Source organism: Netta rufina, assembly GCF_964035555.1.
Source record: "Netta rufina genome assembly, chromosome: 1".
In the NCBI taxonomy this organism is placed as follows: domain Eukaryota; kingdom Metazoa; phylum Chordata; class Aves; order Anseriformes; family Anatidae; genus Netta; species Netta rufina.
The window spans coordinates 104,829,018-104,855,933 of NC_140123.1; positions in this window are offsets into that span (position 1 = coordinate 104,829,018).

Here is a 26,916-nt window from a genome sequence, read left to right on the forward strand (position 1 = left end):
TATACTGCCTATTATAACCAACTGTCCAGAAATTCACCTGTCTGCAGTATCTGTTAACAATAGTCCTTAAAATCATTGTCTCTCTGTTGTAGTTCAATTTCCTATGCTCCACTTTGCTGCCCTACATACATTTTGTGCATTTTGTGTCTAAGAAGTGCTTTTTTTTTTTAACTATTTTTTGTGTCATAATTATATATTAAGATCTAACAGCCTACTCAGATAACACATCCTTATGTGCTTACCAAAGCAACATGTTTAAAAAATAATAGTTGGCTTATAAAAAAAAGAGACATTTTGCACCAAATATGATGGTCCCCTTAAAATTTATCAGTTTATTGCTGGTAATTTCTGTTGTTCTTTTTAATCATTTAGTTGTATCCTACATGCATTAAAAGGGGTCTTAGAAAATAGTGTAATAGAGAAATGTCATATTTTGGCACATTTGAAAGCATTTTTAAAGAGTTGTAAACTAGCAAATATAAGGTCAATACTTTCCCAGAGCTCATATGTGGTCCCACTTTAATTTTAGCACTACCAGTGAGATGCAGTTGTTCTTACCAGAGAACTGCCTATGTAACTCTTAAAAACAGAAAATGCCAGTCTCCAAGTTGTTGTGAATCAGCATAGCTCTGATGAGGTCAGAATTTTAAATATATACTAGGAAGGACTAGTAACTGGTATTTGATACTTACTTAGACTCATCTTTCTTAAATAAGAAAGCATAAAGCTTGAGTTGATTTTAGAGTTTCCCTATGTTCTTAGTTTCACTAAGTTCTAAGTATCTTCTGTAAAATAAAATAATAATAATAATAATAATAATAATAATAATAATAATAATAATAATAATAAAAAGGGCCGGGCTCATATTAAATAAATAGGAACCAGAGTATTACTGTCAGTGGGAGAAAACCTAGGGCTCTACTTAGACCCACTCTAAACATACAGTTGCCATTTAATAAGCTTACAATGCAACATCTAGGAGTTCTTACAATGCAACATGCAGGAGTTCTACATTTTTTTAAATACTTCATCTATTATTGTTATGTGCATTGACTACTCAGGATTTTGGAATTCAAACTGTAATAATAAAAAAATTGTAAGGATACAATTTGATTTTACATTAAGTAAATCTAATTGATTTTACATTAAGTATTGAGAAGTGGAGGTGATGGTTATGGAAATGATTACAAATTTCATATACAGCAGGATATGTAAGTTTTCAAAGCTGAAAGGAAGGAAAGATTTATAGATTTTCTGCTCCAAGGATGCGTGGTCAAGCAGAATTCCTGTGTTATACTTTGTAGTGGGATTGTGGCTTTCTTACTCATGTGCTTGAATCTCACAGACTAGCTATGCAGTTCGTCTCCTTAATTGTTGTTCAAGCCTGTGAGAAAACAAGGAATTAATTCCTCACACTCCCTACAGTTAGAATAAGAAGAGAGGGGGCACAGTTAGGACAGGAGTTCAGACAGGACAGGGGGCACAGTTAGGACAGGAGTTCAGACTCTATTCTTTTTATTTGTTATCTTTAACAGTTTTTCAGCCATAATGGGAGCTTCTACATGAAAATAGAAGTAATTTGCTTCTACAAGGAAGAGAGGGAAAGGATTATGGTGCAGTAGGATGTTACAAGAGTACAGCTGAGCACATACAGTCATCTACCCCAGATCCAGCTGTCTTTCTGAATCCTTTCTTTCCTTTTTTTTTTTTTTTTTTTTTTTTTTGAGTGGTCAAACTTACTCAGGACTCATAAGAGTACTCATAAGAGTACTAGGATTTAAGGTCACAGTTTTGCTTCTTAATAGTACCCTCATCAATGAGCTTTTAATGTCCTATTTCATTCCACTTGTGAAAAAGATGAGAATTTATTAAGAGCTCTCTCACTTTCTTCAAATTTCCCATTACTAAATTAAGCATGGAAATGTGGTTTTCTTTTCCTCAGACACCATTTGTTTCCCAAAAGTAATTACAATATCAGCTTGATAAAGGCTGCTGGTAATTTTGTTAAGAATTTTGCTGAAAAAGAGCAGAGTAACGTAACAACCTAAGAGAATTGTCTGTGGAATCAAGTGCAGTTGGGAGACAGCCACGCTACCCACCAGGAATTCTAACCACTGTAATTAGCAGCAAATTTCCCTATTTCTGTATGTTAAACAGGGAATTCATCTTCAGTTTGTTTCTGCCTGGGGCAGGGAGAGACTGGATGAAAGAAAATGTACCCGTATGCCTGGGTTAAGTGGTGTTAGCTGCACTGGAAGGAAGCAAATCCTCAAATTATACCAGTATCTGATTTATAACATGTGAAAGCCTCTCTAAGCCAACTGCCTTTACTTCAGTAATAATCCAGAAAAAAATGCAAGTGAAAAGTCATATAGGAGACACGCATGTAGGAGTTAGGTGTTTATAGATGAGGTTGTTTAAAAACTAATGAATAAAAGATGAATATTGCCACTGCAGAGTTACTGTGCTAAGAAAACTAGTAGCTTTTTGTAAGCTTTTTCACTGCCTGTGAAGTATCAGGCCATATAAGAGTAAATATTTTCTGTACCAAAGCAGTGAGAAATAGGGACAATGATCACTATGTAATGAGAATGATAATGTCTCATATTGTCTCTTGGCCATCTAGTGCGACTAGATGTAACTAGTGTTGGCTACCTTCTTGTTGCTGAACAGAGTATTCATCTGCTTACAATGAAAAGAGGGCTGAGGAAAAAAAAAAAAAGACAAAAAAAAAGACATTGCCATAAGGAATAGCAAAACTGGATACAAATAAGTATAACTTGTTTTGCCTAATGCATTTAATTTAATTATTTATCTGTCAATATTATGAATGTTCTTGTAGTTACTGGTTTATATGCATCCTCTGAGCATCCTCCACAAATAGCATTTAAACAGTCTTATGATCTTAGGAGTCTTATACTCCTAAGGTGTGAACAAAAGTCAGAGGGAAGACTTCCCAGTGTTCTCCTAGGGAACTCAAAGTATCTTTTGTAATTATTTCCAGTTAAATAAAAAGATAGATGGAAAAATGAATTATTGTGTTTCATAAGCAAATGTTTTGTTATAAATACTTATACAAACTGATGATGCAAGATGACGTATTATCTGAAACTGAACCTGTCTCTGAATTATATAATTTGCTTCTGTGTCTCTGGTTGTCATACCAAGTGTGATCTCTAAGTCTTTCTTCAAGCAAAAAGAAGAATGAATGACAAACCACAATTTAAGTTGTTTCTACTTTTATGGTATAGATAAAAAATGAGCTAAATTGCATTTTGAATTGTTTAAAATGTTACCCACTTTAACCTTGGATTCTTTTCTTCCTGATACCAGAAGGAATGAAGAAAAATGTGACCAATGAATTACAAAACAGTCATATGTACAATTTATAGTTCATTAAAAAAAAAAAATCTGGCGTAAATAAGGAAGATTGTCTTAGATTTGACTTTGCACTTGCACATTATAAAAAAAAAAAAAAAAAAAAAAAAAAAGCATTTAATTGCTTTGGTGTCAAAAGCTTTGCTAATACCACAGTAATTTGCATATTTTTTGTTGTTCACCTAAGGTAATTCTGTTCTATGTTGAAACACTTATCTAAAAAGACCTTGACTGTCTTTAGAGAAAAGAACAGATTAGAAAAACATAATCAACCTTTTTTTCTTGGGTTCACTAAAGGAAAACTGAACTATCTGATTTTCAGTAAAGCACTCTGGGATGTCAGTTTCTCAGATGACCTTATTTTTCTTATTATTTATGCCACTTGTGCAGTTTAAAACTAAACTGCAGTCCAGCCATCAAGCTATCACTAAAGCCCAGGGATAAGCACCTGTTAAATCAGAGTAACCGAACAGCTATTATGGGAGGGGCGGGGGTGGAAAAATACATTGCTTTAAAAAATAATGTTATGAGAAAAGAGATGATCTTACCCATTCAGATTTTTATTTTTATTTTTTTTTTAATTTGTCAATTTTTATCTTTATATAAAAATATATCTTGATAGGAAGTAGTGACAATCTGATTGCTTGTGGGGAAGCTAGACTCTATCAGCAGTGCACTTTTTGTGCCATTAATAGATTGCGTTAATTACATGCCTCAGAGGCTTCTTTTGGTCACCTCTAGAAGCCAGAAAGCAATTTCTTTTCACTCTTTGTATGACAAGTGGTAGAGAGGAGAACAAAACAGGGAAGAGGTGAATAGCTGGAACATCAGTGATGTGCTCGGAGCAGGAGATAGCAGGCATTGCTGCTAAAAAAAAATAAAATAAAATCTCATCTGCTTTGTTGACATATTTTTGTTAGATAGTTAGGGTTACAGTTAATGATGGTAAATTATATTTATCTGCTTTTAATTTACTAAAGCAGCATTTATCCTCTGCTTATGTTAACAGTTTTCAAACCTCTCCTCTGTACACATATCCAGTAGAATTTTAAAAACATAGCAGTCTATGCCAGGTTATCCCACAGGTGGACCTTGACCTGCTGGGCCATGGAGAGCAACAAGGCTCCTGGGCATCATAGGTCCCATTGCCAGAGTGATCAGGGACATGTGGTGTGAAGGTGATAGCTAGGATGGGGTAAATACTTGCCCTTGAAAAACTAAGAAGCTAGAAACCTTGACAGGACAGAATGGTTATTCAGTGCAATGTATTTGTCGTGACAGAGAGGGAAGGTCAAAAAAAGGCCCCTGTGACAGATGGCATAGAAAAATTTGGAGCATAGTTTTCAACTTTATGTCTTTTTGGTGTTGGCAGCAGAGAAGTGTCTCAGGAGATTGTTACTGGGGAAGAGAAATCATGTTCAGGAAAGAAAATTCATCTATTTCTCTGAAAGAAGCTGAAGTAACTCCTATGTCACTATGCCATGTTAAATCCTTTGCTAAGGTATAACTTTCTTCCTGTAGAATTTAAAACAAGTACATAAGAATATGAGACATGTATATTTCTACACAAACATTTTGAAGTATTTATTTGACATAAAAAATGCTGTAGTAAAATCATTAAGTGCAGAGAGTTTAGACTACACTTAGAGTAGTGATATTTGTATGCTTATATATGAATAATCACTATTTGGTCATTAGTAGCTGATAATGATTTTGCATTTTTATGTAATTGCACCCGTTATTTACCTAATAAAAGTGGCATAGACAGAAGCATGAGAACTGAACTCTGGTGATGTGGTTAATTGCTGCTAGACCTTGTCCCTCAAACGGTATCCCAATTAATTTATGGCTTGGATTTCTATGTAGCCGCTCTTCAGCTGTAAATACATTCAAGTGTCTTATATTTAATTGTTGGAAGAATGATCCAAATAAACATTTCTCTGATGGTCTTAAATGCTAAACCACAATTAATTAATTTTATCTGTATATTTTTCTCAGGAAAATTTCAATTCTAGGATTTTTCTATCAGGCTTTTGTTTTATTTGTCCTCTGATATTTTACATTATCTTAGGATATTGGGAAGAAAAAAAAAATCAGTGAAACTACTGAAATTGATTTCTTTCACTCTTTTCCCCCCTTTCTTTTCCTCTGCTTGATTATAGTTCTTCATGGACCCTTGTGTTATTGATTTCAACTTTTAAATGCTGGTGGAGCATGGATGCAGGCTGCCAACATCAGTTTAGCTCATCACTAGAATATGTTGTCTGTAGATCAGTTTGAGCAGAAATATTACATACCTAAGCTCCCACACTCTCTGTTTTCCACATGAGCAGCTTTATTTTCACCACAAAAAGAACAGTAATGAGGCTATTAAATGACTCAGAACATACTTCTGTTTAGTCAAAAGGAAGCATACTGTTCTCTGTGCTATATTTGTGTATTTTGTTTCTGAATGTACACAAATGTGAGAACTTGAGATAAAAGTACTCAAGAAGACCATACACTTTTCTTGGCTTTTTCTTATGGTGCTATAGAAAGACATTTTTGTGTCATGTTATAAAAGTGGTGAATTTCTGCGTAGAATACTTGTAGCACACAAGTCTCTCCAGGACAAACACTAATGGAAACTAATTGTTCTTGGACACATTAAAGCCAAGAAGCTGTGAATATTTATCCCAAATGGGTATCTGACCTCTTGTATCTGTTCCATTTGTAGCACTGTTGTTGATGAAAACATAGTTTGCTGTGGGTATTTCTGAGTGGTGCCTGAGCATCTGCTACACAGAGCTAGTTGACTAAAAGACTGGCCTGAGCACCTAAAAAGCTTTCAGATCTGAATTGCTTTCTTTTATAACCTAAACATGTAAATCTCCATTGGAATAAGACCTAGATCTCTGTATAATTCTTTGTGTTGCATTTTTATTGATCTAGATGTGTATAGCATTCCAGTAGGTAAAAACACAGATAGGAGAAAACTCACCCTTACAGAAATCTTAAGTAGGCCTAGATATAGGTATTATATGTGAAAATCCTTGTTTCTGAGAGAATGACTGCATTTCTCAGTTGGAATTTATTTCTAAGCTCTGAACAGCTTAGGATCAAAGCAATCAAACCAGCCAAACTACTTTGTTTCCTTGTATTCTGAATAAATAAATCCTTAGTTTGCCAAATGTGTATCTTCAGGGCAGCAATGTGAGGAAAAAAATTGTTTCCAGCACTTTTAAAAATATTTGACTAAAGTACTTGGCATCTTCCACAGCAGGTAGAAAATCGTGAACCATTTAAACCCAACTGTCTTAATATCAATTTATTAAAGCAGTTGTATCTTCAGACATACCAAAGGGAAAATTAAATCAACTACCTTTATAAAATGTATTAAACTAATTTATTTTACTGCACCTCAGCAGGAGGAAAAAAATAAAATGAAGGCAAGCCTGCCACCAGTAATGAATAAAAAAAACACTCCACAGCAGGAAAGAAAAGAAACAGAAGGTGAAAAAAATAAAACATAAGATTGAAGGCAGTATATCATAAAGAGTACCATGTGCAATGTGACAGCTACGGTCAAAATAGGTACACCTTTGTAGCTCCATGCTGGTGTTCGTTCAGATATGACAATCTCATCTGATTACCAACATTGTTTTGCAAAACTTCTTTTGTTTGGTGTGCATTAAAAGAAGTTAAAAAGGTGGCCCACAAAGCTTACAGGAGTTAAAAATAATTAAAAACTTAAATATACCAAACTTTACAGCATGTTCAATGTAATGCTGTTGATTTCTGTGAAGTGGTAAGACGGGGAAAATACAGCCATATTGGAAACACTGTCCTCCACAACACCAAGGATGATGATATTTCTCTTTGGGATGTACCCCATTTGTTTTCAGAAAGGGATTTGTCTGGTTGTGCTGCCACTTTGAGACTTTTAAGTATCTGTTGGAGCAGGCCCAGGCAGCCTGGCAGGTCAGTGCCCATTCAGCAGAGGATACTAGCGTACACACACAGCAGCCTATCAGTTTCTTGTTTCTGAAAAATCTTTCTATTTGAGAGTTAAGCAAGAAAGAAAATGACAGATACATTTAACTAGTAATAGAATGTTCTGTAAATATTGAAAATGTATGTAAATATATGACTATGAACAGAAATCTTATTTAACTGCACTAAACAGCATATAGAAAGATTGAAGATGTATTTAACCTTTTATTTTTCCTATACACATACTAACTTCATCTCTTTCCAGTTAATTCAGATGTCTGTTGTGCCTAGAAATATGTATTTACTTATTTCACTTCATTACAGCATTTCTTTCTAAAATGCCACCAGCTGCCATAGGCTAATATAGCATTAAAGGTGTAACATGAATATTATAAGTGGGTCACACAGCCATAGAGGTACACGTTCCACGGGAAAACAGCTGGCAGAGGGTGCTACCAACATCATCACTGGTGAAGAAAAAGCATCTAGATGGAAGAGGTGACATTTATAGAGGTCTCTGCTAGACCGTTTGCTCTTATTTGGGGAAGAAGACAACTTAAATTAAAACCCAGTGGGACTAAAAGGATTAAACCTGGATGTAAGCTTCACTGAGAATGCCTTTTTTTAACATTTGGGCCATTGTGGCTGACATAATGGAGTCAAGCCACAAAAGCAAGGCATGTTTGGGTAAGCAGTCCTTGGTGTTCAGAGAAGAGTTAATTTTGTTTTGGTGGTTTTAACTGTGGAATGACCAGTTAGTTTCATGCTATCCAGTGTTCAGATTATCTGTGAGCAGTTACAAATGCTTTACCTTTTCCATCTCTAGTAACTTTCCTTCTGTTCTAGGACCGAACATGGGACCTAGTCCAGCTTCCCAACCTCCTTTTGTCTTCAGAAGTATTAAAACACTACCTTTATTATTATGAAGGAAATCCCAGTGCAATGAAATGGCTAAACTTGAGGGAGTTTTATGGAAAGCATAGAAAGGTTCACCAGAGGTCAAGATAAAATTTAAGTGAAAGAAGTCTATGTCATCTTACTCCTAAACTGCTAACCTTAGAAATATTCAGTGGCTGTAAGTTCAGAGAGAGGGAGCTGATGGTAAACTATCTAGATTAAGTGAGGCGCAGTGATAAACCTATATGAAATCAATTCTGTTACTGAATAAATTCTGCCACTGAATAAATTCTGCCAAAATGAAGATTATTTTTTCTTTTTAAAGATAACTGAAAAAAAAAAGAAAAAAAAAAAGAAAAAAGAATAGAAAATAAAAAAAGAATTGATAAGTGATTCTATATTGACTGTGGGTTTTATATCATATGGTATATTTTTGATGCAATCTTGGAAGCTCCTCATGGCAAAATTGTATAAAAGCAACATTAAACTCTCCTATTGGAAGGTCATCACCCATGGAGAATGTGTAAAGTTGAAGATTGCTATTAATTTGTTTCCAAAGAATTCTTCTCACACACAGCTGTTACTCTTCTAAAATCAGTCAATATAAATTACCTCCATATGAGGGAATATTTGTAGCCACATGAAGTCTTACTGACTTCAGAAGATTTTCGTGTAGACATAACAATTTGGAACTAAAGTTAAATGCTACAAGGGGGAAAAAAATCCATTTTTTCTTGTTGCTACAAATATTCTCTAACACTTTTCATGGAAAGAATTCTCTGCTAAGAGACTGAGGTTACATGTAATGAATGATGAACTGAGTATAATTTCTGGTCTTTTTAAGCGGAGGTGTGACTAGGAAGTAATCTGATGGCTGTTTAATTTAGGTTTAGTGTTGAAAAAAAGTAAAGATTGAAATTATTTGTCATGGAAAAGATATAAAAGGGAAGAGCAGCAGTCTTCCCACCTAACAACAACAATAAAAATAACAATAATAATAATAATAAAAAAAAAACAACACTAATTTACTAATTTTTATTTCCACTGTATGTAGAAGTGTGCAGATGACAATATATGTGAGGAGTACTCAATAGTACTTAAGAAAATAAAGAAATAGGCATGACATTTCAAGCCATTTTAGGATTAAAGTGACAGATAACAATGGAAACCAAAAAAGGTCCCTGGCAGAAAGGAGAGAAAGTGTTACAATTAATGAAACATTCTCAAGTAAGAAAAGCACTAATACCCGTACCACAGGGATTAGTTTTAGGACCACTATCGTTTCTTACAAATGACTCATAAAATGGGATCAAGAGCAGAATATAAATTTGCTTGTGTCATAAAATGAACTTAAGATCAAACAATCCAAATGACGCCGATAGAATTCAATAGGATTTGTACAGATTACAGAGTAAGGATATATGGGGAAGAGACACACACACAAAAAAAAAATGCTACACAATGGACTTGCAATAGATGACATTGAGGTATTTATCACTTCAGGTCCAAATAGCATAGCTTATAAAGTGGTGTCATGGTCCTACATATAATCTGTTTTTCTAATAAAATTTATGCATCGTTATAGCCCCTTAAGCTTGTATAACTTGACTCTGTAACAGTCTGTGTCTTGAATGTAGTTGCTCCATGATTCAATGGCTTTAGATAATTAGAAAGTGGAATTTATGCATTGTGGTGGGAGAATTACAGCCTCCTACCCTGTGTCGTTCTTAATGTGTGCAAACAGGCATCTGCTCCCCAGAAGCTGTCACCCATTGATGTTCTCCTGCAGAGAGGGATAAAAAATTAAACAGGTCTCACAGGTCCAGCTTGATATGAGCCCCATCCTCCATGGTGAGGGACATGAAAGTAATGCTGGGAGAACCAATGATTTGTGGTTTTGAGGAGCTGGAAAGCAGGCTTTTCCCTTCTTTTGTTTTATAATGGAAATTGTCTTTTGCTGACATCAGTAGTCTTCAGAAAGTATCTGCTGTCATTTGCTGATCAGAAGTTGAGGAAGAACCTTCTTCCTTAAACACAGTAAGCATCTTCCTTACTCTGTTTTGATGGCAGAACATGTCATAATCATAGTGTAAAAGATATTGCATAGAATACTTAGCAACTTTCTAGTCTTAATCTTTTTCTTTTCAAACTAGAGCAATTCTAGATTGCAATATTTGCCTTTTATATGTCAGGAAGTGCTTGGAAGTCGTTTAAAACCAGGACACAGTAAGGACCCGTTTCTACAAATGCTTTCAAAATCCGTGTTCACTGATGTGAAGTGCATACATGCATGCATACAGTTTACCAAGACATGAATACTGAGGAGGAATTAGAAGCAAATATAACTTGGAAACATCTATCTTGTCTCTTCTTGCTACTGTTTGACAAATTTCATTAGGGATTTTGTTGTTGGTGGTGGTGGTGGTCTTCTTTATTGAACTTCCCATGGCAAAAAGAAGCACATGCTTTCAAGACCTTTGTTCTACCAAAAATGTATACTTTTTTCACCCTCTCACCCCACCTCATTTTGTTTCTTCTCTGATTTTCTCAGTTTTTCTTTCCTAGGTCATTGGTGTGGCTGCAAGGGTGGAAGAGCTAATGATGCATAGGCAAAACTAATGTGGAGTCTGTTGTATATTTAAGATGTTTGATTTAGAGGCTTTCCTGAATCCATGAAAAAGCCTGTAAATGGGGATTACTGGATGATAGCAACCTAGCTAGGGTCTTGATGATAGGGAATTAGCATACATGCTACATTTCCTAATGTATGCAGATATATGCTGAAAGGATGGATTAGCCCTGAGTCAATCACTGTGGAAAACATGATTCAGTGGATAAAAGCGCAGCTCTCTTTGGCTCTAAGTGCAGGAGTAGTAGGACTTTAAAGAACTAACTTATGTGAGAGATTTCATAGGAACACTTAGACTGTTCTGAAATCCTGTCTTTCTCTCTAATACAGAGCAAGAAGTAAGCAGGCACGTGGTGCCTGCAATTATCTTAGAGAGCTTCTCTCTGTGTAAAAGGAGCTGTGAGTATATCTTGAGACTATGTGCCAGTTTGTAGTTTATAGCACTCCCATTCCCTTTGTGCTTCCTGGGTATTTCTAGGTTGCCAAGTTGCCTACATGATCTGATATAAAGTCATCTGAGCCCTACTTACTCCTTTGACATTTTGATAGTGGGTTATTATATTCCACTTCTGTTTCTTTGCTATTCGTGCTCTTTCTATTCTACAGACAGAAGAGTGAGTATTTGATGCTTATAGCCCCTCCTGCCCCCACTTCTCTACTGATGCTCTTTATGTCAGTCTTCTTTGAGCAAGGGAGATTCCACAGTTCTCTCTTTGAGCTGCTCCAGGAGGGGGGAAGAAGCCTTGAGCTCTGTCGATATTCTGTTTCCTCCATGCCTGCAGGCTGCGTATATAGCAGCTGAACAGCTCCCTACCTCCAAGGCGGTGAGATGGAAGCATGGGGCCACACTGAGCATTTCGGGCTTTTGCTGAGGGTGATGATGAATGTGTGCTCTCACAGTTTATTTAGTTCTGTATGAATGATTTGCTATTTCTAGTCTTTGTTTTTAACTGGAGCAGAGAAGCAGAGCACATTGAATGAAGGAGCTGGAGCCCTGGGGCCAAGATAAGGACCATGGATGTACCAGGCAATAGAATTGCCGGCTGTCATTGCATCTTGAGAATGAACCCAAAATGAGAACCAAATAAAATTCTGGTATCAGGAGGAATACAAATCTGTCAGAGATGTATGTAAAGGGTAGGGAGATACACGTCATTATTTACTTTGTACTGATACTGCATCACACAGCACTTGCCTTTTGGTTACAAGGCTGTGCAAAAATACTGTGATCTTGTTTCACATTTAATGTATGCATAACAGTATTTGAGTGAAAAAGTAATTTATCAGTGATATAAAGCTATTAATGTAAGATAAGTGAAGAGCCAAAAGATTCAAGAATGTGGTCACATATACTCTTGAAATATAATTGAAGTATCGCTTTTAATCTCATTGTAGTAGCTATCTGAAGCATCTCTGTGTATTGCTTCAGAAAGCATGCAGCATAAATATGGGTATGTGCTGGAGGTTTATTAGAATCTATTTTCATATCTAGTCATGAAAGGAGAGGTCAAGATGAATCAGTTTTACTATGGTGCCATGTGCTGTTCTGCCATGAGTCTCATAAAACCTTGAAGCAGTTTTTATGTTGTTCAGGTTTTTGCTGAAGATCAGGAGAGAGGAGGATTTAACAATAACAGCAAAGTGATTACCTGTTCCCATTTGTGTTTGTTTTTCTTATCATTAAGATAGATTTTTCAGTCTCCTCTTATGTAACTCAGTTGTTGCATCTGATCTAGAAAAAAGAATTAGGTGCATTCAATCTAAGTAGAAAAATTACTTGATTAATTCAAATGTCATAATAATATGCTTTACAAATAACTAGAAGCAATAAAATCAATTAATCAATTAATACTTTTTTTTTTTTTTTTTTAGTTTAGTTTAGAGGCAAGGCACAGAATTCATTACAAGGTTCCTAATCTCTTGTAAATTTACTGTGAGATTCTGTCTGTCCTCAGTCATGAAAAGTAGTGCTATGACCATTGTTTTGCCTGAGAAATATCCAACTTTTTTTTGTAATTAAGAGGAAACTCCCCTTGCCTAATTTGGGTCATAAAATGCTGCTCTGAGGTCAGAGTCATCTCCAGATATATCATGTCAAAATACATCAGGTATCACTACACAGAATGCTCCTTCTAAGCAGCAGCTTAATCCTCGTCTAACTGTAAGGTTGGTCAACAGAGATTGCTGAACATCTACTCGATTGCCTTGACTTTGTCCTACCTGCAGGATACTAAATAGCATTTTCTAGGGGCTGGAGGCATGTTTACTTCATTGGCTAAAATTTGTTCAGTCTTGTCCTAAAATACCATGTTACTCTAGTCATTAGACACTGTAGCGAGTAGCCAGAACATTATTTTCAGGTAGAAAATAATGAAGAGAAGCAAAAGGTGGCCTAGAAGTCCACCTCCTCTCTGGAAGGCTGAAAGAATGGTAAGACAATAGATGAAGAAGGAAGTAATCAAAGAGGGAACGAAGGTAAATGGTGGGATAATATTAGTTAGTTGAGATGACAGGCAGTTGCATTAGGTGCCATGCTGTTTTCATGGCAAGAGAGAGTTATAGGGGAGAATTTTAATGAAGCAATCAAGATGTTTAAGGGAAGCACCAACCTTGTGCAACTAAAGAGCCCTCTGAAAGTGAAAAGCAAAAACTATCTACTTAATCCTTTTAATATTGTTGCTTCTCATTTTACAGTTTTAGTTTATCTGCACAACATGCACCTTGTGCACCAACTACAACAGGCTGTGTGTTAACCCAGGTATTCTGTGCTTTCATTTTGCACGGTCTGTGGAGTGTTTTTGCATCCTGTTAAAAACAGTTTAAAAAACAAAAATGTCTTCCTTGTTTTTCTAGTGCTGTTATACAATACCACTATGGTTCAACTCCTGTCTGCATCTGCTTTGGAAAACAGTTGATAAAGGTGACCAAGGGAACAGTTTTTCCCACCAGTGCTAACACTCCCAGGAATTGTAAGCTCTGGCTACTGTGACTAAGTGGATAAGTTTAATAGAATTGCTGTTAGGTTACAGTAGAGAACAATCCTACGCTGGCAAATGAGTGAGCCAAATGATCTAATAAGTATTTTCCATCTGTAATTTCGTGCATATAAAATATTCTTTCCCGGATTTTCCCTCTTTTTGCAACCAAGTGGAAAGCTGTAAAAAACAACAACAACAAAAACTCTTGTAAATCTTGTATTCCTAAAAATGAGAAGGTCTCTTTTTGTTGACTAAATTTCAACTGTAATTTCTCTTGGGATGGTTGTGTTTGATAGCTTTGTTTGTTTGTTTGTTTGTTTGTTTGATTGATTTTTATTTTTTTTTTGTGGGTTTTGTTTGTTTTGTTTTTGAGAGGAAGAAGCTGCTGCATTCTGCTTGCTATGGCAGCTGGATGCATGGGAGGAAAGGGATTGGCCACACTGATTCAAGCCCTTCAGGAAGAAGTTTTCCAGGTTATAAACATTTATAGCAGGTTTTGTGTCATCTGAGATTCAATTTCTTTTCTAAATCAAGTGAACTGTTCTACAACAGTTCAGAGTCAGTTAAAAGTATTCTCTCAGGTCAATTTTGGTCCCTATTGCAAAATTCTAGCAAGTGCTTCTATTAGTCTCTCCTGTTTCTGAGAATATTTTCCCTTCTTAGTCTATCCATTTGTGAGCTTTTTTTAATTTTTATTTAATTTATTTATTTATTTATTTTTCTTTGCTGGTCTTTAAGTGCAAATACTATTTGGGTAGTGACTTTCACTAGCTCCGTGAAAATGATTACAGGGGACCCAGTAAAAAATAGCTCCAAGGTGTAAATCTGCAGATGACAACTGAGGAATACATAGTAAGGCCTTACTTATGTATGTCATGACCCTGCCACTTTCTTAAATATGCTTGGTGGAGCAAAGGGAGTTCCTTTTATTGTCTTTCACAAGACTGGAAGATAGCTGGGGTCATTGGTGCTATTTTATTTGTGCTATTTTATTGCTTCTAATGTATCTTCTTTAGCTGATTTCTTCTAAATGTGCACCAGAAAACATATTGCACTTGTATAAAGTAAAATGAGCATGCAAATATCTCGGTCAGAGGTGTTCAAATATGCTTTGGGGAACAGCATTCAGTTGTTAAAATAAATAAAGAAAAAATGGTAGAACTAGTGCAGTCCATTTATTGACAGTGTAGATAGTCTTTCACATTTCTGTGTAGAAGGTAAGTAACTCAATTTTGAGGTATGCTGGCTGGAAATATAATCCTGGTTGTAAAAATGAAAGAAACTAATGCAAAAGCGCAGGTCCTTCAGTAGCCTAAAGCTGTCTTTCTGCTTCACACTCAAGGCTACCACCATGCTTGTGTATGTAAGTGTATATATATGTATGAATATATCTATTTATATATACGTGTACATACACGTGTATGCACAAACAGATATGTGTGCTTTTTCCTAGAGGAATTAGATGCATTCTCCCATTTTTCTTGATGAATATGGGTGTGAGAGAAGATCCTGACAACTAGATACTGTCAGCAGGTGTGGAGCCTCTGGCTATTGGAAGCATCTTTAAACCCTTACTTAACCTGCAGCTGCACAGGGCTCATCCACTTTGCTTTAGGTTGTTGAATTGCCTTCTTATTCTTCTCCCTATCACTTTTTCCTTGGTGCATGAGGCAAGAACTCTTGTAAAGTCCTATTCAGCTTTCTTTAAAGTCATTCAGTTCAGGTCCAGCATGGCGCTGCTGAGAGGAGATGTGGGTCAGGTTTTATTCCCCATGGTAACTATAAGTTATTAGGCAGTTTTTGTCTTTTCATATACCACTATGGTTCCAGGCCTGCTTAACCTCATCTTGTACTACAGCCAGTGCTTTTAATTCAAAATAGTTGTGCAATGTAAAATAACTACTTCTCTCCATATCTGGGAACAAAAAGGTTAAAACAGCAGCCTAAATGTACAGCTAAATAGAAGCCCACAGACTGGAGGGGTTGTGGAAAGGGAACAAGGTAAAGGCAAACATTAACATGTAGTCAGACAAGAACTTAAGTCAATCTTGTTATAAACTGTTGTGTCAAAATGGTCACACAAGTGTGGAAATGGAAGGAGAGCACCTTGACATCATGATGGCAGTTGTGATGATTCACTTACCATTTTATGTCATGCTCATGCATTTCTAGGTACTTCCAGATGTTCTGGAAGATATAGATGCCACCTGCTTCTCCAGGGACAAGTGAAAACTAAGTTTAAGACTAGATGAAATCAAGCTTCTTTAGAAATGTCTAGATGAATGGGGAATGAACTCAGGCAGATGGTAATATGTTCAAAGGTTGTATCATAAAAGAAGGCAGAGCAAGGTTGTGCAAGGAGCTAACAGATTGATAGACCCTGGAGGAGGTAACGCTGGTAACAGAAAACATAAATGTAATGGAACTGAGCAAACACAAGTAGTAAGGCAACCGCAAGTGAAAGGGGTGGCATTGCTGTTAGACTGGCTGCCTGCTGCAGAAAAATTACCAATTAGCTGTGCTCTGTGTTAACATGGGGTTTTGGAACTTGCTTGGAATTTGGTATGGGGTAGAGGCTGAATAGGTCTGGGAGGCAAATAAAAGAGGGTGGAGTGGCTGTGTATTATAAAAGAGTAGATGATGAGAGGCTTACAGAGTTGATGTCCTGCAGCAATGTGTGTATGTGAGCATGTGATACCTTTCTATTAATAAGCTAGGCATAACTCGGGTCTTTGCTCCTAATATTTTTACTAGGTCAGCTCATTCAATCATTCACAGGTCATTTATGACATACCATGTATGCCTGCTTGTTTGTGGCACTTTGTGTGATTGATGATAGGACATGAGGGAATGGCCTCAAGCTGCATCAGGGAAAGTTCAGATTGCATATTAGGAAAAAGTTCTTCACTGAGAGGGTGGTCAAGCACTGGAAAAAGCTCTACAAGGAAGTGTTCATGGCCTCAAGCTTGTCAGTCTTCAATAAGTGCTTGGACAACGCTCTTAGGTACATGGTTTAAATATTAGGTTGCTCTATGTGAAGCCAAGAATTGAACTTAGTGATGCTGCTCGGTCCCTTCCAACTCAGAATCATTCTATGATTGTGGTTTATGAGAAGCTTTCCTGTATGTTTACTGCTTCAGTTTCAGTCAGTCCTCTTATTTTAGATAAGGCATAATTCAAATGGATCCTAAATTAAATCTCTTGAATTAGACCATTTCCAGTGCCAGAAGAATCACAGAATTGAATCACAGAATCACAGAATTTCTAGGTTGGAAGAGACCTCAAGATCATCGAGTCCAACCTCTGACCTAATACTAACAGTCCCCACTAAACCATATCCCTAAGCTCTTCATCTAAACGTCTTTTAAAGACTTCCAGGGATGGTGACTCCACCACTTCCCTGGGCAGCCTGTTCCAATGTCTAAGAACCCTTTTGGTAAAGAAGTTCTTCCTAACATCCAACCTAAAACTCCCCCGGCGCAACTTAAGCCCATTCCCCCTCGTCCTGTCACCAGGCACGTGGGAGAATAGACCAACCCCCACCTCACTACAGCCTCCTTTAAGGTATCTGTAAAGAGCAATAAGGTCGCCCCTGAGCCTCCTTTTCTCCAGGCTGAACAAGCCCAGCTCCCTCAGCCGCTCCTCGTAGGACTTCTTCTCCAGGCCCCTCACCAGCTTCATTGCCCTTCTCTGGACCTGCTCAAGCACCTCCATGTCCTTCTTGTAGCGAGGGGCCCAGAACAGAGTACTCGAGGTGCGGCCTCACCAGAGCCGAGTACAGGGGGACGATCACCTCCCTAGCCCTGCTGGTCACACTGTTCCTGATACAAGCCAGGATGCTGTTGGCCTTCTTGGCCACCTGAGCACACTGCTGGCTCATATTCAGCCGACTATCCACCATCACTCCCAGGTCCTTCTCTGCCTGGCAGCTCTCCAACCACTCATCTCCCAGCCTGTAGCTCTGCCTGGGGTTATTGCATCCCAGGTGCAGGACCCGGCACTTGGCCTTGTTGAAATTCATACAGTTGACCTCAGCCCATCGGTGCAGCCTATCCAGATCCTCCTGCAGAGCCTTCCTACCCTCAAGCAGATCGACACACGCGCCTAGCTTGGTGTCATCTGCAAACTTACTGAGGGTGCACTCGATGCCCTCGTCCAGATCATCGATGAAGATATTAAAGAGGACCGGCCCCAGCACCGAGCCCTGGGGAACGCCACTAGTGACCGGCCTCCAGCTGGACTTGACTCCATTCACCACGACTCTTTGGGCCCGGCTATGCAGCCAGTTTCTAACCCAACGAAGCGTGCGCCAGTCCAAGCCAAGAGCAGCCAGTTTCTTGAGGAGAATGCTGTGGGCGACGGTGTCAAAAGCCTTGCTGAAGTCAAGGTAGACCACATCCACAGCCTTTCCCTCGTCTACCCAGCGCATCACTTTTTCATAGAAGGAGATCAGGTTCGTCAAGCAGGACCTGCCTTTCATAAACCCATGCTGACTGGGCCTGATCGCCTGCTTGCCCTGCAAGTGCTGCGTGATGACTCTCAAGAGGATCTGCTCCATGAGCTTCCCTGGTACTGAGGTCAAACTGACAGGCCTGTAGTTTCCCGGGTCTGCCCTCCGGCCCTTCTTGTAGATGGGCGTCACATTTGCTAGCCTCTAGTTCAAATCCAGCCCTCTAAGTCATAGTATCTCTAACCCAAACCCAAAGGCAGAGCTGAATCTGAGTAACTTTCCAATGTACTGAAGTTGAGGTCGAAGTCAAACAGATGTCTTTTGACTACCTCTGGCATGGACATAGATCCATAGTCAACCTCAACCTCAGAATCCTTTAGGGATTCTCTCATCATTCAGATACTTAGAATTAGTTCATATTTTTGCTAGAAAAGTGGCTTGGACTTTGGGTGAAAGAAACTCCTTTATTTTATTTATTTTTACTTTATTTATTGTTACTGCCTCTTGGGGCAATTATTATATTGTTAGGCAGGTATCAGTACATTGTACTGGTGTTTCCCTCAGTCCTAGTTCTCTCTCTCCTTCCATTGCTCTGCAGATCCACGTAAGTTTACCTATTAATTGTTAGTAAGACCAGAAACAAATTAAACTGTTCTGCTCCTGCCTAATTACTCATTAGGAGACAAAATTCAAGAAACAGGACCAAATCTAGAACAGGTTTAGTTCAATGTGTCTCTTTTATCAGTGGGGGTTTTGCTTAGTTCGGAGTAGGCTCTGACCTATGATTTGTAAGGAATAGTGAAATATTGCCACTTTTAAAATAAAAGCTACAGGAAAGAAAATACCATTTTTTACTATACTGGATTTTAATTTAGGACATGAATGAGGAAGTGATTTTCATCAATAATGTAAATTCCAATTTGCTTTCACAAATTAAATGGAACTTGAATACTGAGTTTTCTTTAGGACTTCATACTCTTGAGAGCTATGAGACAAGGGAAACCCCTTCAAGTTAAGTGAAGTATGCATGTTTTTTAATAAAGGAACTTAATCTTACTTCATTGCATAACCAGAAGAACTGCTGACTGGTTCTTTTGGATTAGAATCTGATTGTGTCTCTTCACTTCTCATTAAATTTAGCTTTAGTACCTGCCTGAACTGAATATTTCTTGATGTTTGTTAACATCACAATGCCAAGGAATGTATTTTTTTGTAGCTTTAAATTTGTTCTTCTCAAAAATTTTCAAATACTTTTCTCCCTATCAGTTTTTCCTTTTCTACTTACCAAGTCATTGATTTGTTTCCAATTTTCCCTGTGTTTCTAATGGGATTTTTGCTGCTTTTTTCTTTTCTTTTTATTGACAAAACTCCACAACTGATAACTGGAAATAGTTAAGTTTGTGCTCTTTCCATTCCAAATTCTATCTGTTATATGATGGAATTAAAAATTAAGTCTGCTGACTGAAGTTTGAATTTAACTGCCCTATCTGCACGTACTGATTTTAAATCATCTAAAGGAATTTCATTTATTTAGCCAAAGCTATTTGCCTTTCTTATATACATATATAAGTATGTACATGTATACATAAAAATTTAATAAAGCATTCTGTATCAAGTGCTTGACAGACACAGTATATGTGCAGGTTATAGGCTGTAGTGTGAATATGTGGCTGGTGGAGTGGGAGAGGTCCCCTTTTGCAGCTCCAGCTTGTGAACACGCTACATGGCTTTCTGCTGCCCTCCTTTGCATCCCAGTAGTAGTGCTTGGGGCCCACAGGGTACAGGAGCTTGCATATCCTAACTTCTGGCCATGCAAAAAAAATAAAAATAAAAAAAAATAAAAAAAAAAATAAAAAGCTTATTATACTTTAGAGTGGGACTCCAGCTCCCCGAAAAAGTAGGATCTCACAGCCAGTGTTATTTCTCACCCTCCCAAACTGGTCGTTCAGGGATGTTTTGCTGCTTCTGTCTTTTCTGTCAAACAAATAATTCAGTAGAGTTAAACAGTCAATAAGGGTTAATTCCAAAGCACTCATTGCACAAGAGAAGGCACAAGGAGCAGTGGGAGTCATCGAAGACTGAGCATTTCAGAAAAACAGTCCAGGAATTTGTCATTTTGAGTGGCTTCCAAATGGTCACAAACATTTTGGTGTTTTTCTGTGGAAGTATGTCTAGAGTAACCCAAAAAACTGACATTGAATAATCTGTGCATACATGTGTAATGTTTTTATTCTAACTAAAAAAAACAGTTTCAAATAGAACATTTCTGAAGATAGATAGTTACAAATGTGTAAAATAATCACACAAATTTGCAAAATGGTGAAGAATAAACATGCAAAAAATACTGTGCTGGCCTCCCTGTCTGATCTGCTGCTCATTCCCCAAGTTGCTTTTATAACACAGTAAATATTTTGCAATTTATTGGCCCCAGCCCTGGCTGGGTCAAGTTTACTATAAAAGTGGTTATGCTTATAAGCAGGCATGTTTGCATTCAGATACTTACGTGTGGAGTTATTGTACTCATCTTCTCTACAGAAAATAGCATTTAGAAACCTTCCTGCTGTGAAGGGACAGAATGGACAGTGATCTATAACCATGCTAGTAATTGTGTATAGGGAGGTGGAGAGCAGTCTGTCAGCTGTATGTATTCAATTTTTACTCCTGACCATGTTCCTGGTTGTGAGGTTCTGGTGAAGTAAATTAGTCATACAAGTAGTACATTTATTATAGTATATACTATAATATACTATTATAGTATAGTTAGTACTATGCTAAAATCCAGTATAGTATAGTTATTATTCATATCCAGAGAGAAATCTTAAGGAAACCAACTAAAACTGGCTGTAAACTGAAGTAAAACTGTTACTGTGCTTTTATTGTACTATAGGAATATTCAAGTAAAACTTAGTTTTACATAGCTAGAAAGAAATAGGCTGATAATAACAGTTCCTATGCCATGTTTTTCAATAGTGGTAGTACACAGCTATAGTCTAATAAGTTGCTTGAGTCTTTTATGTGATTTATAGAAACCTAGGCGTGATTCTTCACTTGCTTACATGTCAAGCAAGGGTTTGTATCTCTGTAGTTGAGGGGTATGACCAGCCTCTCAGGAATCATGAATCATTTAGGTGATGTTTCCAGCAGATCTGTCTTCAAATTTGTCTGCTCCTTTCTAAATAATAACTTGTGCAACATGCAGCTAGAGATGGAAGTTTTTCCTGACTACAGCACTACCTTATAAAGCTTGTTACTGGTCAGTACAGTGTTTAATGGTATTTCCCTTGGAGAGGGAATGGAGGGCACAGCTTGGTGAGAATGGCTCTGATGGACCACTTCTAACCTAGTGCACGTTGCAAAGAGATCCTTTGGATGCAGAAACTTTGCGTTAAATTATTTCTGTCCTTATAAAGTAGATCTGGGAGATGGTTCTGCAAGTGCAAACCATCTTGGTCAGAACACGTGTCATGACACACAGGACAAAATCCAAATAACAGGGCTAAATCCAGATCCGGTGTTACACAGCATAGTCCTTGTGGCTGTAGAGTTTAGCTGATTTGGTTCAGCTGTGTATGGTATATCCATGGTGCAAGTGCATGAAGGCATTTGCTATACTAATTATGAGTGATTGCTATCAATTGACTGTAGGTGGTAAAATTTGCTTCATTTTAATTCATTAACACATCCTGTCTGACAGTATAATCCAGCCAAGGAATTAGTAAGATAATGACACACACACACACATACAAAAAAAAAAAAAAAAAAAAAAAGTTTTTTTCTTTGTCTGCATGAGTACCACTAGAGAGAGATCATTTATGGGTAATTTGAGAAGCTCTGTGCTGCCCAGAGTTTACCAATGCATGGGATAACTAAAGAATTATTTAGGCAGCTAAGTGAAGACACTTCAGAGGATTGTTGGAAGAAAAAGGAAGTGAATCCATTCATTGACTACCATGTTGTCGTGGTTTAACCTGGCCGGCAGCTAAACACCACACAGCCATTCGCTCACCCTCCCCAATCCCTCTCTGAGATGGGGGAGAGAAACAGGAAAGTGAAGCCCGTGAGTTGAGATAAAGACAGTTTATTAAGACAGGAAAATAATAATAACAATAATAGTTATAACAATAATAATAATAACGACAATGATGATAATAGTACTACTAATAATAATGTGTACAAACAAGTGATGCACAATGCAATTGCTCACCACCCACTGACCAATGCCCAGCCTAACCCTGAGCAGTCTGGCCCCCCTCCTCTGGCTAGCCACCCCTATATATTGTTTAGCATGACGTCAGATGGTATGGAATACCCCTTTGGCTAGTTTGGGTCACCTGTCCTGGGTCTGTCCCCTCCCAGCTCTTGCTGCACCCCCAGCCTGCCCGTTGGCAGGACAGAGCAAGAAGCTGAGATGTCCTTGGTTTGGTGTAAACACTGCTCTGCAACAATTAAAACATCGGGGTGTTATCAGCACTCTTCTCATCCAAAGCCAAAACATAGCATTCTACCAGCTACTAGGAAGAAAATTAACTCTGTCCTAACTGAAACCAGGACGCATGTTTTCCCCTCAGGGTCACATAAAACAAGCAATCCTCTGTGTTTTCCTACAAGAGTCTGGTATAAACTGAAGGGACCAAAAAGAAAGCTTCTTGTGCTTTCCTAATGCATTCTTATTAGAACAAGAGCCACTGAGAGTCTGCAAGCTATGTGGATTTTTTTTCCACTTTGTTGCTATTTTTTAACAGAGCACTTGTGGCCATTATCTTGTAAAATAACTCCCCTTTATAGGTTTTATATTACTTTCCATATTTTTTTTTCCTTCAGCTTCTGTGCTTAATGTTTCATATTTCTGAATTATTATTTGAGTTCTTGTTACCTACTAGTTGTCCTAAAATTGAATGAAGATGAAACTAAGGCATTGATAGGATAAGAAAGAAGAAAAAGGAAAGGAAAAAAGGTAAAAAGGCCAAAAGCATGTTTTTGTTGCAGTAAATAATGTAAATGTTTGTTCTAATGGGATTTTAAATGATATTGTAAGACAAAATAAGAATGATGCATTGGTATATGCATCTTATTTAAATATGCAATTAGAAACTGGAGAACTCTGCTCAAGCATTAAGATTGCAGAAAGTTTTATTTTATTTTATTTTATTTTATTTTATTTTTTTAACTCTGAGATTAATAACCACAATATTACTTATACTTAATCTGTTATGTACCATTATCTTCAGCGGCCAGGCTGATTCACTGAGAGTGAAAAGTCAATCACTTAATCTCTCAGTGTCTAAGTTGTCAAGTTTTGAAATTAAAACAATAATTTGGCATACCTGCTATTTCTACCACTTGTGTTGCAACCTACTGCTTTTGAAAGTAGATTCCAGTAGTTTAGCAACAGTATTTGTCAGATGTTTGGAAATATCAGTCAAACATTGAATTGCGTGTGCGTAGTCTGACTCTACTTCGCTTGTGCAGTCCATCTAAAGCATCCCAAACATTGAACTAACTGATGAAAACAAAAATGTTTGCAGGTGTTTGTTCAATCCTTTATCTGAGTTGTCTCTTTAAACTAGAAGTTTTCCTTGGCTGTCATTTACTATGTGCTTGTAGAACATAGAATCATAGAAACAAAAGGTTGGAAACGACCTACAAGATCATCTAGTCCAACTGTCCTCCTATCACCAGTACTAGCCACTAAGTTATTAAATCATATCTCGTAGTGCCTCGTCCAGGCACTTCTTGAACACTGCAAGGGACGGTGACTCCACCACCTCCCTGGGCAGGCTGTTCCAGTGCCTGACCACTCTCAGAGAAAAAGTTTTTTGTGATATCTAATCTAAATCTCCCCTGGCACAACTTGTGGCCATTTCCTCAAGTCTTATCATTAGTTATCTGAGAGAAGAGGCTGACCCCCTCCTCAACACAATCTCCCTTCAGGTAGTTGTAGAGTGCAATGAGATCTCCCCTGAGACTCCTCTTATCCAGACTAAACAACCCCAGTTCCCTCAGCTGTTCCTCATAAGACTTGTGCTCCAGACTCCTCACGAGTTTTGTTGCCCTTCTCTGGACACACTCCAGGACCTCACCTACCATATAAGGGCTTAAAGGCAGCACTGAAGTAAAGCTGGTAAACAATAGTACAGTAGAGTTTTTAATTTATAACTGGAAAGCATCCATTCCCAGCCATATCACTTGAGAAGAGCTTTGTTAGATAAGTAGTACCTGAAAGAAAGTTGTAATACATGTAAAAGAGAAAATGGTTGCCTAGCTCTTTCATAATCATAGTATAATGTCACTGGTGTAGTATGATAATAACTTGAAATAGTTATTTTTTCAGTTGCTACCTTCTTCCTTTGGAAAATATATCATGTATCTGGACAGATCAGCCAACATCAAAGCTTTAATACTTAAGCATGATGTCAGGTTGCAGATTATAGATACCAGCTGCACAGAAATGGAAGCTGGAACCTCTCCAGCCACCAACCTCATGAAATATCTTGAACCTTTAAAATCCCTAGTGGATATCATATACTGACATGCTATCCAGGTACTGAGTTTGACAGAGCTAATAATACTATTTATATGTATAATTATTGAAATTACCCATACTCTTTTGGTTTAATGGTGTTCACTAAATTGGCATGCATAATTTATACATCATTGCTGTCAACCATCAATCCAAATGTGAGACAGCAACATATAAACTGAATGACAGAATAAAGTGTTTATGAGTTCATTCAGGACAAGATCACCATAAACTATGACACTGGAAATTTTCATATAATTTTTTCAGTATTTGTGTGAAATAGGATGCTGTCTATAGGATTTCATTTGTTGCATTACTGTAAAATCTTTTCAATAAACACTTTAGAAGACAACAGCTACAGTACTCTTCAAAGAGACCCTGGGGACGGGATTTATAGTGGAAGTCAGTGTTACCAATTTTGTTTCAATTTTTGCTATGGTTTAATATTTTAGCCTCTTATTCAAATGTCAGTCATTTAATAATGAAATGGAATCCTGAAAGTTTATAAATGGATACACCTTTGAGGCTCAGTCAAGAGATACACTAAGCAAATTCAACTATTATCATGCTAATTTAGAATAATGATTAAGACTTTCAACTACACATTTAAACAATAAATGCTTAAAATAACCCTTGTCTTCATGCATCTGGATATGTATCTGTATGCAAGTATTGCCATAGCTTGAAATTACTTTAACATTCATGATATTAATCAAAATGCCAGGGCATATTACAGATGATTCAAATGCCCCAATCTCATTATATGAGACTTGCTACACAGTGATATTAGTATTATGTTTTCATTTATATTTTGAGAATGCAGTAAACAACTAATAATTTGAGATATTCTAAATTTCTTTTGCAATGTGCAAAATGTTAAAAGAAATGATTAACATGAAAGAAGAAAATCTATGTATAGAAGTGAAAGAGAAACCGTGGAGTTATTTTTGTCACTCCTTAATGAATAAATGGATTGTTTTCAGTGCTCTCCCAATGAGCACAATGAGTTAAAACGTGCTGTGGCTTGGAGCATACTGCCTCTCTTTCACTTGTTTTGAACCAAGCCTGTTATAACAAATAACAATCACAAATCTTCTAAAGAATTTAAAAAAGAAAAATCAAAGTAATGGTCATATTACCATAGATGCTTAAAATCATGCTTCTCATAAAACCCAAGGATCTAACTGTACTTAGTTAAGAAGATTTTCATTAAAAATAAGTTTTTGTTATTACACGTGAATTTCTATGACTGAATTCAAGGTCATAGCTAGTGGCTACTTAACAAATTAAACATTAGTAGAACCTTTTCAAGATTTTTAAAAAGCTCTTTGGCCACAAGTTATGCCAGTAAAAGAGCTTTCCTTTGATGACTGTTGATAAAATCATTGAGAGATCACCCATAATGTCTATTAACCTGAAGAAGGACATTCAAAGGATGTCTAAAAAGTAAAGATGTCAGTCCAAATGTGAAAGCAATCATGGTACAAATGCTTTTAGGATCAAGGTTGTGAAGTTACATTCAATAAGTCTGGTGAGGATAATGCTTACCTACTAAGTAATATGGTAATATTACTTGGTAATAAGTAATAGTAAGTAAGTAGGTAAGTAATACCTACTAAGTAATATGGATAAGGTGTTGCATTTAATTCCATTGCCATCCTGATTTGAACAGGAGGTCAGACTAGATGACTTCCAGAAGTCCCTTCTGCTATGAGTTACCTGTGATCCTAAATGTGAAAACAATAAATGTTATGTTCTTATGTTATAAATGGCAGTAGATAATGACTAGCATATGAAATTTCTGGTATTTTTCAGAAGCTGACTAAGTCTAGGTTCTTAAGTCTTGTCATTCTCACTGCATATTTAGTTTACATATACGTATCAGGTGACAAAAAGAAAAAGGTTATATGCTGCAACATATAAAGAGCACAACTTGTACCTTTGTACATGATCCTGAGATCTACTAGTGCATATGCTTTCCGTTGAGGTCTATCTCACCTGACTTAAGAGCTCAAGAATATAGTTGTCTACACCTGAACTATTCATCTAGTCCTGGTTTTACAGCTAGAGGAGGGAAAGAGTCACTTTCTTT